The sequence below is a fragment of the Melopsittacus undulatus genome, chromosome 2 (genome assembly GCF_012275295.1).
Source record: "Melopsittacus undulatus isolate bMelUnd1 chromosome 2, bMelUnd1.mat.Z, whole genome shotgun sequence".
In the NCBI taxonomy this organism is placed as follows: domain Eukaryota; kingdom Metazoa; phylum Chordata; class Aves; order Psittaciformes; family Psittaculidae; genus Melopsittacus; species Melopsittacus undulatus.
Window position 1 is genome coordinate 27,660,614 of NC_047528.1, and position 15,942 is coordinate 27,676,555.

General features: G+C 38.8%; 1 protein-coding gene across 1 annotated transcript in view; it reads right to left on the bottom strand.

Moving 5' to 3' along the window:
• The window catches only part of FNDC3A (fibronectin type III domain containing 3A), a 122,709-nt gene that overhangs the window by 60,492 nt on the left and 46,275 nt on the right, over nt 1-15,942 (bottom strand). The gene's annotated exons all lie outside the window — the stretch shown is intronic.

Here is a 15,942-nt window from a genome sequence, read left to right on the forward strand (position 1 = left end):
ATGTGGTTCAGGCCTGCTTTAGTCATTCTTCTGTCCAATTTCAGTAAAGTACATGAAGTTTTCTGGGAGTAGATTCCTACTATCAAGAAAAGGAGGTCTTCATGTTCAGTTAGAAAGTAGGCTAAATTCTGCACTATGCTGAAGCAGATTAACCCCACAGCTTGTTCCTGTCTAAGGAAGTGCTGTGAACAGCACACTACAGAATAACCTGGGTCACCTCTGCTGAAGATGGGCCACCAGAAACTAGAATGAAACACACCAAGCTTCTGTCCATGCTAATGGTGCTTCACTCCTTTAATCCATGAGCTTCTAAACGGAAAATATAAAGCCAGCATTTAAAATGGGAATGAGAACCCAGGACTTCAGCTAAATCTTACAGGAATCTCTATTACATCAACAGAAAAAGGTAGATTTCTTTCCCATGTAGTTTCCCCTCTAGAATCTTACATTTTTTTGAAGTGAAGATGCCCTTCCTCTAAAAGGCAATGTGGAGAAAAGCCTAAACTCAGAATACCCCAGAGCCTGGTGGTGAGGGGACTGCTGGAATTGGGGAGCTACAGGTTTCCACTCTTTGTAAAGCTAATCTCCTTGACTCTGGGTGATTGCTTTAACCAAGTTCCTGACACTGTTTGCACTTTGGGATAAATCTTCACTATGAGGGTGGTGAGGTACTGGCACAGGTTGTCCAGAGAAGTTGTGAATGCATCATCCCTGTCAGTCTTCAAGGCCAGATTGGACGGGGCTTTGAGTAACCTGGTCTAGTGGAAGGTGTATCGTAGCAGGGGGGTTGGAACTAGATGATCTTTAAAGTCCCTTCCAACCCACACCACTCTATGATTCTATGATAAAGTTAATATAGCCCAAGTAAACAAGCAGCCTTTCTTTCTGAAGACAAAGAAAGGCATCATTTGTATACTGTCTATATTGCCTCTGCTCTGGCATGTCTTTGATGCGGGCAGCTTCTGGCTGCCCCCCTGCAGCCTGATGTTTTATTCAATTCCATGCATTAGGGAATTCCATGGTCATAACAGGAGAAGCAATAAATTCAATGTGCTTGCTAGGATTAGGTCATTTTTTGATGAGTGACCTGGGCTGTACCTGAAGCTTCTGCAGTTAAAAGCTTCTGAAGTTACAACTGCGGAAGAATCCAAACACTCTGAACGTGATCCCTTGCGATTACAGTTAGTTGCACAGACATACTTTGTCTCTTCACTGATAACAAGATAAGCCTATGAATGCAGCTAAAAGAGGCAGTGCACTGAAGACAGTGGAAAAAAGTTTGACTGAAAACCCGCTGATCTTGAAAATTCTTAACAACATTGCAGCTGACATAATACTTAAATATTTCAATTCAGACTTCTGATTCTGATAATGACTTAAGGTCAACATGTAAGAATTTTCATGCTCAAAAAAATTTGCAGGAATTTGGTCCCAAATCAATTAACCCAAAATTATACATAAAAAAGAGCTGATGTTCTGTCAGACTCAGCAGCAACACAGAAAGGCACCATGTTGCTACCTGCAGCCTCTTCTGTTGTGAAATGTTTCTACTGCTATATAGATCACTAAACACCTGCAATTCCCGCAAAAACCTTACATTTTTGTTGAAAGTTATTCAGAAGTGTTTTTCAGGGTCTGCATTAGCTAAAAAAAACAAACAAAAAACCACCCCAAAACAAACCACCTCATCACAGGCTAACTAATAAAGGCTTTAAAAAAATTTATTTAAATCTTTTAACCTCATTTTAGGATTTAAAAATTAAAATATGGTCTTTTTGGTGTTTATGTGACAAAAGCTCCCTCATTCTCCACAATGAACTCTTTACAAAGCCCTTCAACAAGGATTTATTTTTTCCAGATCTCAAGCAAGTTACTACACAGGGAAGGTACATAAGCTCAAACATTAAGAGCATCTATGACAAAGGTTGTTTCTGATAAAAAGCTTTCAATGATGTTAATAAATATGTATTACCAGAAAGAAAGGTATATGGTAAAGCAGTCAGCAGGGTCCAGACACAAAGATAAAGCCTATGCCACTGCACTGTTTCTCTTAAAATTCAATTTGCTCTGTAATCAAATACGTTTTAGAAAGTAACATACCCACTGCTTTGGCAAGTCAAAATGAACTCAGAGCCAGAAAGAAATATGTAAGGAATCTACTTACCTGTGCCAAACAAGAGGCCAGGGATGAAACAACTATGTTGGCTCAGTCATATGAAAGTTGTCATTCCAAACCAGAAGAAAGGGAAAAGACACATGCATACAGTAGAGCTCCTTACCATACATTATGTATGGATCAATCTATCCCTCTACTAAGGAGCTGAGACAAGAAAATCGCTCAAAAGCTGGAAAGTAAGAATGTCCTTTGTGCAGAAACCTTTTTATTGCTTCACTGCTGCCTAGATGCAGATCTAAATTTTCTCTTGATATACCATCAGGGCCCAAGGACTGAAAAAGACCTCATGAATCAAGGCTATTCACCTGCAATTGTAGTTCCATTCCTCTCTCCCTTTATCCTACATCAAGATCCATCATAAATGGATTCTACGTAAAAGCATCAAGACTGATCTTGAAACAGTCAGTTTTTACACATACATGTCTCACTGGAATGCAGTTCCATAGCACCACTCTCCTATGTAGCCAGGAGGTTTGCTGTAATTAGATAAAAGTTATTCACAGCCATTTGATATCCAGCTGGGCTCTAAACCAGCTCTGGCATTAACTATTTCTTTTTAAATCCCTAGTGCTTACTTACTTGTTCTGATCAAAACTAATTTTTAGACAAACCAACTAAGCTCTTCTACTCTCTTTTTATAAAACAGGCTCCTCATTCTCCTAAGTATCTTAATAGCTCTTTTCTACAACACCTGGAATCATCTTTCATCTTTTGTAAACATGAATTATCAAGTTACAGTTGAAGTCTCTGCAGAATTCTGCTAAACATTCCAAGCCATACTAGCAACAACTGCCCTGATGCGTTTTATGGTCATAGTAACCTTCACAGATACATTATACTGGAGATCATACTCATCTTGTAAGTCAAATAGCTTGCCTGCTTCCTCCTCCTCAAGTTTCAAGTGAGGAGATGCCCATCTATAATTTATTAGTCTGATGCATGGCCTTGCATTGTATATAACTGCAGTACACTCAGTTCAGAGATACTATTAAACAACACTCCTTTAGACAGTTAAGGCATGTTCTTTTTGATCTTTTACCACTTTCGGAATAGAGATTTCCTATGCCATTAGAGTTGTTTGGATGATCAGCTTTGCTGAAATGCCAAGTATTTCTAAAGTATCTGGATAGCTCAAAGATATCCAAGTGCGTTGGTTACCGAGTGATTAAGAGGTATAGTTACATTCTAGGCTAGCTGTGCATCATGCTTTACCATTCAATTCCTATTTCCTATTTCATCCACCATTTAGAACAAAAACCCCAAAACAAAACAAAAAACAAAACCCCCAAAGAACCCAAAGAGTAAGTTATATTGACTCTGCCAAAGCTCTTTAGAAATAGAGATCAAAACCTACTCTACTATGCTTTGAATTTTGCAGCTCAGAGACAGGGAACGTGCAGGTATCTGGCCTCAAGACTCCATAGCATACCTGCAATTCTTTAGACCTTTATTCTCTAGCCCTCCTATTTACCTCCCACTTGCCTTCATGTCCCCAAAGCTATATCTTATATAGACTTAATCTTACTTGACATTCAGCCTCTTTTTCTACGTGTCACATTCCCAAGTACTTCAGACCTCTGTCCAGCCCTCTGAAGCTGTGCAGAAATGTTTACCTGCAAATGTACTACTTGTCCAGATCCAGCAGCACAAGATGATCCAGCAATATACATTTACCTGCTTCTGAAAAAAAAACAACCCACCCTTACAAAACCCAACACCCTTCTATTTAATTACTGTCACCACATGAGACTAGATTCTTTCCCATCGGAAATATCAGATCTGTTTTTCAGAGGAGAGGACAAGGCTCAGTAACTGAAAAACAAAACAACAACATATTGAAATCCTATGAATATAATCTGCAGTTGGAAGGCTCTTATGGGCAAATTGGTGCTCTGGATGGTATTTTAAAGACCTGCGAGAGGATGAACTGAGGAAAAAAGCCCACAGATAGACCTCTGCGGGCATATGAATAAGATTCCTGGTCTACTATGTGTCATGCCTTTGCTGGAAAAGAATGCAAGGAAACTTGGGAATACATATAGTGCAATTAAGAGAAAAAATATGGTATTTTGAAGGTACATTTTCTTCATTCTAATGCAATCTTTCTTTGAGCAAGAATTAGAAGGGTGTAGTAGGCATAAAACCTATTTGTAGGTTTTATTGTTTACTTGTAGTAGGCATAAAACCAGACCTTTTAGAAATATTTTATTGAAAAGGCTACATACATATCATGTCAGATTTACAACCTGTGCAGAATAGCACTTTTCTAATACACATGGGCCAGAAATCCAGAGTAAAAAGTGATCAAACTGCCAACAGTCAATCTCAGAACCTCATGTTTGGCAGTCCCCTTGTATCCATTTGCTCTGCAAGTCAGGGAAATGACTGGAAGTTAGGCTCATACAAGCCAGCCCTCTGCATCTCTCTTCAGCATTTGCTAACATGCACTTCTAACATTTCAGCTCTATTAGCAGACGATTTTTAAAACTCATTCATGCTGGAAGAACTTTAACTTGTTCCAGTTGCTCAGACTATCCTTGTAACTTATCAAATATTTTCAGTCATTGATGCATTGTTTAGTCACCAGATGTTCCCCAAAATGGTACTGCCAGTAGTGTCACACTACATCAGAGTGCAGTCATTCTGCTTTTGACCCCCTACTATCAAATTCAGGGGGTAATAAAACAATAATCTCTTTAAGAAAAAAAATGGTTTATCTCCTCAAATTCCCAAACCCATCTTGGTCTTTAGGCACTTCAAGGATATGTCTGAAAGACAGCTTAATTTTTATGTTTTGTCTTCTGAAAAAATGAGAGTAGAAAGTCAGCTATGATTTCAGATTTAAGTGATTTTAAAAGCCAGGTAAGATTAAACTTCTTAATTTTTAAAAAAATGAACAAAACAATTATGTGCCTGACCACCAATCAAGAAACAAAATATACGGAAAACCTAACAAAAAGTAAAAATAAATGCAAACTTCAGTATGTTTCACATAATTTTCTAAGTACCTCCCTATTACTTAAGGAGTTATTAGGATGTCTTCTGGCTGCATAAACCATAACACGCTAACTCTGCTGAGAATACAGTGCCTTTCAGAGCACAACCTCTTCAAGATTAAAGCAACTGAAGATGTAATCCAGTAGCACTTCACCTAAATGCCCTCTTTCAAGAGACTAATCTTAAATGTAACTTATGGGAAGAACAGAGAAAAGAGAAAGGCTGACAACTCTCCATAGGCTCATCTTTCTCTATTTGTCATCTTCGCCTTATATTCTGATTCTTAGAAGGCTGCAGTATCATTAAGTTACAGCTCCAGGACCTAACAGTTCTTTCCCTGTTCTCTTCCCAGGAATTTGATTGTTTCCACATGCTCTAATAGTTTGGTTTGCTTTTCTTTTCTGGATTGTTTTTCGAACCGGCTTTCCCTACCTTGGGACTTTGTCTCAGCCCACAGTCCTGTTGTGGTCTTTGCTCAGCACAGTCCTCTTACTTCAAATGACCTACCCATATTTTGCAAGATTTTTCTAGGGTTGTTGCAATACTTCATTATGAAGAGGTCGTCATGAAGCCTACTTGTGATCCCACTCACAGTAACTTACATCTTATTGAAACTACAATTCCATACTAATTCCTTCTAAGAATTATTAATGAAGCAATAATATAGACTATCAGTTTGGCATTTATAGTTCTTATAGCAGCTCTTTCTTTGGGTGCCTTGGAGAGAACATCCATTCTACCTTTGAATACAACTGATCATCCAAGGGAAACACAATATATGCAGTATTTATGGTGATGGCACATGTGTAGAGCACCAAAGGGAAAGCATAAATGAAACTGCTGGATAATAGGCTACTGGAAAAACAAACTGGGAACAGGCACAGGAGACAAACCATATACTTATAGAATAGCTATTAATTAAATGTGAAGGAAGGTGTAGTCAGCTTCTCTAGTAGTGGTAACACCATTCATTACCTTGACACCCATCTGAAAGTTACTGGGTGCTGTACAATCACTTGAAAAGATCTGAGGCTCTTTAGATGCTGGCCTAGGGCACCTACTCTAGACAACTGCATTTTCCAGAAGGACAAGTGGAAAGCCCTTTGCAGTGTGAGAAAGAGCTTCTCTTCGACAAAAACAAAACAAGAACAGCACTGTGGATAGATGTATTTACTGCCAGTTAATCTGATCCTTCCAACTTTGTTTGCAACCCCATGTAATTACACTGTTTCTTAATGGCTTTAAGTGGCAGAATTTACATGCTTGCAATTGGTCTTTAACTCTCATTACACAGAAGCTGTTTATATTTGTGCACAGCTAGCCTATATGTTTGTAATGACCTTGTTATCTTTCTCCTCTTCTTCCTTTCCTTCATTTGGATAATAAACTGCTTCAGATGTAAAACAGATTGCTGCATGTCTGCAGAAGGAGGAAGGGGAAGGGAAGTTATAGTACCATGATTTTAATGAAGAGTGTCATGATCATGTAAGTCATGCAAACTGACAAAACCTCGGTCATTTAAGAGTCAAAAAAAACCCAACCATTATCATGTACTCCTAATAACATATGCACAGCCATATCTATGCAGTCATGTGCTGCTGATTCACCCATTGGAAAAAACAAAACAAAACAACAACAAAAAAACCCACAACCTAAAAACCCCACAACAAAAATGAACAAACAAATCCCAAAACAGAACAAAAAAAAAAAAGTCCCTGGATTCAGAGTTGCAACATTCAGTTAAAAGTTACATTCTGGCAAACCTGGACCTGGACCTGTGCAGAAAACACAGCAGCCTTGCACAGATGAAAACAAAGGAAATGAAGACTAACCTCCTAGTCTCTTTCTGTTGCTACCTTGGGGCCCTCTGTCTCCAAAACAACTTTTAGCATCAATGGAGGAAGCATGAAGACAGAGTAATGTCAGGTCCTGTAAGCTGCTGGCATGGCTGTGGCAGTCTGGGTGTAAATGAGGAGCTTGCTCTGCCTTGAGGAATTCTGGAAAAATAATGGCTGGGAATGGTGCTCCACAGCCTCAAAGACTTTGGTTTCCTTTCCAAGCTGTCTTCCACCCTTCACAGCTACTACATGCCTGACAGAGGTCCACAAGATAAAGCAGCCACAACTACTTCTTGGAGTACAAACTGAACAAGAGCAAATAAAAATTAATTCAAAGCTATGTCTTTGTAAACAGTAATTCTTTGGCAGAAATCTGAATACTGTCACAGCTACAGCTATACATTAAGGATGCAGCACTATGACTTGAATCTTACAGGGTGGAACTATAAAGAAATTTCCTGGGGCCTTGTCTAACAATCTGCAGCATTTCCCAACAGATGGCACACCAGGATGTATTCATACTGTACATGTGGTGAAAGAGAATGTAATAAAAAGTCTTATATGCACAAAGTTCTAGCCTTCCAGTGCAAAGCCTACTTAAAAACAGTTTCTATAAAAGCACCATTTGTTTTTAAAGAATTAGATAATAAAATTGAGAAACTTTTTTCTCTGTTTAATAAAATAAGTTTGCAACCTTTGTGAACTTTATTATTTCAATCAACCAAATTGCCTCCAATTAAGAAACAGAAAATGATCTCATATTTCATGATTTTCATTATGAGCTATTATTATAAGTTATTCTGAACATTAGGATATTAAGTGAAAATAATAACTAAACCTTTTTCAAACTCTTCTTCCAGCATCTCTGATCTTTGATTCAGCTCAAACTGCTAACTACTTACATGAGACAAACTTTCTACTTACATTAGAAACCAAGAAGAGATCCTATCTAAACTTCCCCCTCTTCCCTCTCCCCCATGAAGCAAATAACACAAGGCTATTTCTTTCTCATCAAAAGCATAGTGAGAAAAGAAATCAGATGAACTGACTGCAATGCCAGGGGACTACTATACTATTGCCAGAAGCAGACCTGTCAAGCATAACATGCTTCCTACAAGATTCATCCAAATAATTCCAGGCTCAGCCCACAGTAGCACCTGAATCTCAGCAGTTTGAACTAATCCTTCAAAGCCTCGTGGGCTCGACATAACTGACTACAGACATGGAAACCAAGTTTTAGGGGCATTCTTTACCTGCGACTTAGGGCTGTAACTCCATTCCCAACATGAACGTCCAAGTACTGGTACCACCATTGTAAAGTGTGAGATGCTAGATGCTTATTGAATTGGATGAGTTCAAAGAGTTCAAGGGCTTGAGGACAGACAAGGGTCTTGTGTACAACTGTGAAACCACTCAAATTAGGTGTTTTCAGGATGTAAGCCTTATTATTTCAGCTTAATATAGCCAGGCTTTAGCTCCAGAATGGAGACATCTCATTTAGGTATCTAAAATTATGTGTCTGCATGCAAGTTAGGACTTCAAACTCCCATTATAGCAAGTGGAGATCCAGTCAGTACAGACAGTGGAGCCTGGAGAGCTATTCAGTTCAAACTGATGCCAGCTGAAAAGCACTGACTGTACTATAGCTAGTGACTAAATCTTCACTAGTTATAATGGGAGCTTAGATCCAAGGCCACATATAGAAACACACATTTAGACACCTAAAATTAGATGTCTTCAGTATGCAGCTGAAGCACTGATATTTCAAACAAATGTCTCCAGAACCTTCCTACAGTCAGGCTGGGTCTGCAGTGTGGAACGTGAAGTGTGGTGAAAAGAGGGAATAGAGGAGATTAGAGAAGATACAAGGGAATATGAACTCCTCAGAATATACAGGAAAACAAGACAAGAAAAGGAAAATTGGACTGAACACCTTACAATGAATATAGTAAGTTATGAACTCATTCATATTTCACAATGTGTGAAATAAGATACAATAAAAGTTAGAAAAGTATCTAATAGAAGAATGAGAAAATAACCATGGCAAACGTTTTCTCCATATAAAGACATTAACACATTTTAAACTGAAATCAATGACAGGAAAATTAAATTTTCCCTAAACCACACTACAATCAACACTGTGAAAGAGATGTGAATTAATGCATTTCATTTTTTATCTGTTTTTTATTGTGTTTATTTTTAATTTGCTGCTGCAGAGGGTGATAAAACAGGTCTGGTTTGCTTTTTAATAAAACTTTTGTCAATTTTTTTTCCTGGCAATAGCATGTTTTAGAAATCTAGTATTTATAATCCTAAAAAAGTGGGCATAGCAGTAACATGAGCTGCTCTTAGCAGAAAAGCAGCATGATAAAGTAAGCTTTTCCAGCAACAGCTTCTTGCTCCATCCCTGACTGCCTCTTTAAGGGCTGGAGGAGACTGGGATCACCGAGACGTGGTCAATTATCAGATTTAATGGAGAAAGTGAGGCAGCTCCCAGAGAAGGCTGAGGGAGCTCTGTTAAGAGGCTAATTCTCATGGCCACTCTCCAAGCAGAGACCTATCTAAACAACAACCTTCTGGACTGCTATGTTTTATTCTGGTCAGAGAAGTGACCTTGTTTTGTTCCACTTTCCAAGATAAGAGTCAGTAAAACAAATTTGAGAGATGGTCCTGAAACGAGTGAAGACTGCCTGTGCTCTACAGCAAAAAGGACTACAGAAACAATTACATATACCCAAGCTAGCTATAATTCAGCACAGTCCCAGCAGTAGCACCAGGAAAGTTGCAGTAGCAGGGCTTTGAGGCAAGTTTTACCTGCCAACAGTACTTGAATTATGGACTAGATTTCTCCTACACATCAAAAGCAATACATGAGCAATCTACGTGCACTACAGTGAGGGCTTACATCCATCATTATTTCTTTACCTTACCAGAAGGGTATTTGCCATTTCTCCATCCAACTTTTATGCTAACCTGCCTGTAAAAGGCAGAAGGGCAAGTCTGTTCAAAAAAATTTGCAAGGGCATTCATGCACTCTGTTTACCACTCTAACCTATAAAAAGAGCACCTCCTACTTATAATTATTTTGGAATGAGATAGCTCCAAATCAAGCTGCTGCAACCACACTTTGTGGCCACTTTCTCTTCTTATCATCTTGCTGCAACAAAGGAGAGAATCAAGTCTCCTCTGCAGTCATGCTCTTGCACAGCTGATCAATACTGACTGAGTGTTGGTAATTGGAAATACCAGACATCTATAAAACAACTTCTAAAATGTGCATATTGAAGGCCACTTCCAAACCAGAAGTTGGTGTTGCAAAGCTCAAGTTAATCTTAGAATGAAGTTTGTGTTTCACTACTGTAGTGTCGGAATTTATGTAATTATCTTCTCCTCTTGACTTCCTTGAAAACAATTTTCAGAAGTACTTTTTTCCTTAGTTTAAAGAGAAAAAAATGTGGTTAAATTTGCCTAACTTTTATCCCAGAGACTAACCTTAATACTGATACTTCATTTAATTTCAAAGCATGAAGTATTTATGACTCATTCTAATTTACATAATTTTTCTTATTTTATTATGAAAATGGCAATTTTCCTTTGCAGAGACATATAGAACATGGTCTCTCTTCCTATGTCAAGTAACATTTAATAGCCCTTAGCTGCAACTTGGGGCTGTTATAAAATGTGCTCAAGATGAGTCATCTTCATTCATTTATTCTGCCATAGGAAGAATTCATGAATGAGTGATCTGCAGTAATTCACTTCTACAAAGAGACCCATTCATACATTTCAAGCCAGGTTTTCTGAATCACTGTAATGTAGCTGATTATTTCCCTTTAACAGAAGAAACTTTTGGCTTAAGGAAAGTTTCCACAGAAGTCTTTCTAGTATGTGAGAACAGTTTCATCGACTGACGAGCTGTTCTGAAAACAAACATTTTGGTCTAACACATGGATACACAGACAGATACCTTCCTATCTATCTAGCAAGATACTTTGGGAAGCAAGAGACTGACAAATGGTTTAAACTGAAGTTACATCACAAGTGAGCTGAAATCATTGCTATAAGTGAAACCGCTATGCAACCAAAGGAAATATTTTATAAAAACAGAAGAATGGACATTTATAAATTAAATACAGCTCACTTAAGCTATATTTCAGTTAAAATACATACAATGGAAAAGCAACTAAGATCCAGGATTGCTAACTACAGAAATATAAAGCAACCACATTTCTTATTTTATAGAAATATAAATGTAAAACACCAAGATTAAAATACACAACTTATTTTAAGTCATTAGAACTCCACCAGAATAAAGAAATGTGATTCACCAAGGAGTAAAGGTCCCTTCACCAGCCACTGCTGGATTTAAACACAGGAAATAATCTTAAAAGCCTTTTCACCCAATTTTAAGTGCCATGGAAGAGGTCTACATTAAGAAACCACTTCTCACTTCTCATAGTTCTCAAAGAGTTGAAGCTTTACAGATCACCTGTAAACAGAGACCTGGGTATAAATGCAGACTTTTCTTCAGAAGCTTAGCTCACAGAAAAAAACATGTACTCCTCCATTAATTGGTCCTTTAAGTTTTCATTACTTCATTGATTCAAAGACAGCTCTAAATCAGGCACTTTATTCACACCCCCTCTTTTTCCCAGAGACACAGACTCTCCATGTTTTCAGGCTGAGAAGTTTTACCCTACATACAGAGTAATCAAAGTAAGGATAGTTCTCTTTACAAAGAAGATGACTGATGGGAGCAGTGCAAAGATTGATGGGAATCTTCATGTTTCCAACAGACAGGGATATGATGCAAGAAAATACAATTAACATTATGGCTACATTTATGAACAAACGACATTGACTTCAGCAGACAGTGCAATCTCCAGGGGAATTGTCCAGGAAAAAAGCACAGGAGAGATCTAGAATTATCCAAGGAAGAGTGACTTACCAGATCACCCAAACTACAGTATCTGGGTATGTGTACTTCTACTGGGGATACATTCAGAAGCAGCTCGCTACCTCTCAGCTTCCATTCTTCCATTTTAGTACTAGTTACATAATATCAATATAAGCCCATGGAAATTGCCTTGCAAGAATTTGGATTTACATTTTATTGTTTTCATCTCTGTAATCATAGAATAGTTAGGATTGGAAAGGACCTCAAGATCATCTAGTTCCAACCCCCCTGCCATAGGCAGGAACACCTCACACTAAACCATATCACCCAAGGCTTCATCCAGTCTGGTCCTGAACACTGCCAGGGATGGAGCATTCACTACCTCCCTGGGCAACCCATTCCAGTACCTCACCACCCTCACAGGAAAGAATTTCTTTCTTATATCCAGTCTAAACCTCTGCTGTTTAAGTTTCAACCCGTTACCCCTTGTCCTATCACTACAGTCCCTAATGAATAGTCCCTCCCCAGCATCCCTGTAGGCCCCCTTCAGATACTGGAAGGCTGCTATGAGGTCTCCACGCAGCCTTCTCTTCTCCAGGCTGAACAGCCCCAACTTTCTCAGCCTCTCTTCATATGGGAGGTGCTCCAGTCCCCTGATCATCCTCGTGGCCTCCTCTGGACTTGTTCTAACAGTACCATGTCCTTTCTATGTTGAGGACACCAGAACTGCACACAATACTCCAAATGAGGTCTCACAAGAGCAGAGTAGAGGGGCAGGATCACTTCCTTCGACCTGCTGGTCACGCTCCTCTTGATGCAGCCCAGCATACGGTTGGCTTTCTGGGCTGTGAGTGCACACTGCTGGCTCATGTTCGTTTTCTCATTGACCAACACCCCCAAGTCCTTCTCCGCAGGACTACCATGAATTTCCTTTTTGCCCAACCTGTAGCTGTGCCTGGGATTGCTCCCACCCAGGTGTAGGACCTTGCACTTGGCATGGTTAAACTTCATGAGGTTGGCATCAGCCCACCTCACAAGTGTGTCAAGGTCCCTCTGGATGGCATTCCTTCCCTCCAGCGTATCAACTGAACCACACAGCTTGGTGTCATCGGTAAACTTGCTGAGGGCACACTCAATTCCATTGTCCATGTCAGTGACAAAGATATTAAACAAGACCGGTCCCAACACCGATCCCTGAGGGTCACCACTCGTTACTGATCTCCAGCCGGACATTGAACCGTTGACCACAACTCTTTGAGTGCGACCATCCAGCCAGTTCTTTATCCACCGAGTGGTCAACCTATCAAATTGATGACACTCCAATTTAGAGACAAGGATGTCATGTGGGACAGTGTCGAACGCTTTGCACAAGTCCAGGTAGATGACGTCAACTGCTCCACCCCTGTCCATCACTTTTGTAGCCCCGTCATAGAAGGCCACCAAATTGGTCAGGCTAGTAACGCCATGCTGGCTGTCACCAAGCACCTTGTTTTTCATGTGCCCTAGCATGCCTTCCAAGAGAATCTGCTCCCAGATTTTGCCAGGCACAGAGGTGAGACTGACAAATCAATGTGTAACATTCCAAATTCTTGCATAATCTCAATTTATTTCTCTTTTTCCTTGGATATCTTTTAGTAAGACCTTACTCCAAAGAGACAATGTGTTTGTTAGCCACCATTTTGCTAAGTATAAATTAGAATACAGACTTGGAAAAATAGTACTTGAAAATTTTCTGTTCCTTAAAAAAAATCTGTACTATGTTCAGCATTGAACTGAAGCCCTTTTTATTTGCAGAATATTGAACATACCACAAAATATGAAGTAAATTAAGTTCTCAAAACCAGTTAATTCCAGAGAGTAAACATCAGGAACTAAGAGATATTTGCTTGGTGTCACCATTCTATCACGAGTACGTAAGTGTTGTGAATAATGCATGTAAGTTTTACAAGCCTCATTTTGAGACAGATAAGAACACTTGTACCAACACATTAAATGCAATTCATGAAAAATCTTTGCTTTAAAAGAAGCTACTAATGCTTTTCCTTAAGGTGGATTCTGAGTGTGATAAAAGACCAAAAAAATTTAATTGCAATATGAAATATATTTGTTGCACATAATTCCACTTTTCTGTGGGCAACCTGTGCTGTGGTTTTGCAAAGTGGTATATAGATACATAAAGTATGTAATGTTACCTCTTTTTAGATAGTACACCACAGAAAAAGCTAAATATGCATTCTTTGCAGAGACTTTCAAGTCAGTACAGTCAAAAAAGGGTATAAACATGGGTAAATATTTACAGGAAAAGCTGAGATTGGAAAAAAGTATTAAGAAACCTTATAATGACTAAATTAAACTCCCACTGACTGCATCTCCACTAAATTTTAGCTGTCATTGCTTTCTTCATGCCTTTTTAAAAATAAATGTATCTGCATGCTTATAAGGTTTCCTCCAAACCACACTCATTAAGTATTTCTGCATCTTTAACTTTTCTTTTACCTAATAACTGAGTGCATCCAGTGAAGAAAAGAACAGAGAATTGATGTGAGTTTGCTTTCTTTAGTCAGTGCAATAGTCTTCTGTGGCTGTAACCCATTTTGCAGACTGGTCATCCATTTTGTGGCCAAGTCAAGGGCAAACTATGAGAAGTTGTGGCAGAGCAAAAATGACACCAATCACTGACACCCCATGCTGTACACCATCTGAAATGGTTCCTTTTACACAAATCTCTACACAAAAACCAGAAAAGTAGACATTCCTCATTAGTTGCAATGCATATAATGAGAAAGGTACAACATCAGTTACTAACTGAATTTCTTTTTTTAAGCCAAAAAGAACCAAGAAGCCCAAAAGTAGAAAGATCCATCAGCATAGCACTCAAAACACAGAAATGTCTCAGGAACATCAAGAATAGACCAGAAAAGCAACATTCATAAGAGTGTGTGCAAATCAGACTGTGTGCTAAGGTTAGTAAATGTACAGGTATGAAAAACATCTATGCTCACTGTTTTACTAACAACTGCAAGCTTTTGTTCCAACTCCTGGAAGGGGAAAGGACAAGAAGAATATATAACAGACAATATATATGTTTGCAAAAGCTGTGGAAATGATTTGGGATATATGTTCCCAGATTGCCAGCGCCACTTTTCAGGAAAGTTGTAAAGACCATACCTCAGCTTACACCCAGAGAGTCCTATGAACAACTATCTAATAATTGCTAACATTCACTTTCATATTTAAAGCATGAAGAAATGAGTAGCTGAATCAAATCACAATAGCAGGCTGCCTACTCAGAAAGCAAAAGGGACCAAGCAAGGATAAAAGCTGTACCATGAAAGGCTAGAAACATATCTATAAATACATGATCTCACCATTTTTGCAGGACATCACACACTTCCAGCTTCAAAGATGATAATGCAAGGAAAGTGTCAAGTCATTCTACCCCCCTCAACCCCATCTAATAAATCAAAAATTAAAATGCAGGCCACTAGCCTCACTGTTTTGTGCAACAGAAGTAAAATACATTTTACCTGTTCCTTAACTTGAATTGCAAGGCAACCCCCCCACATTTTCCTCTGATACTGTCATGTAATTATTACACACCATGTTTCAAATAAGCCCTATAGAACTGTAAGCTGCAACACTGATCCGTTTGTGGCTGAAACGAAGCAACAATACTAAGCAATCAGCATGAAGTTTTGGAAAATGACACTAACAGACATGTAAACTTCAAGAATTGTTGATGTAAACTTAATTTCAATCCAAGGTGTCCTTTTAATCAGTTATTTTGTAGCCAAAGGACCTGCCTATGCCACTAGAAGCCAGACCTTTCCTCTCTTCTCTGATTGGAGAGAGGGGGGAAAGGAGCTGGAAAATACTTACTCCAGCTTCCCAGAATGGTGTCTGTTGAAGCTGGGCCAACATCAAGAAAAAATTAGGTAGGATTAAAAAAAAAACCCACAAACAACGTTCCAATAGCTGAATCCATGGATTACTTGTGACTCTTGTAACACCTTAAAGTAGTGTTCTGGTCAGCA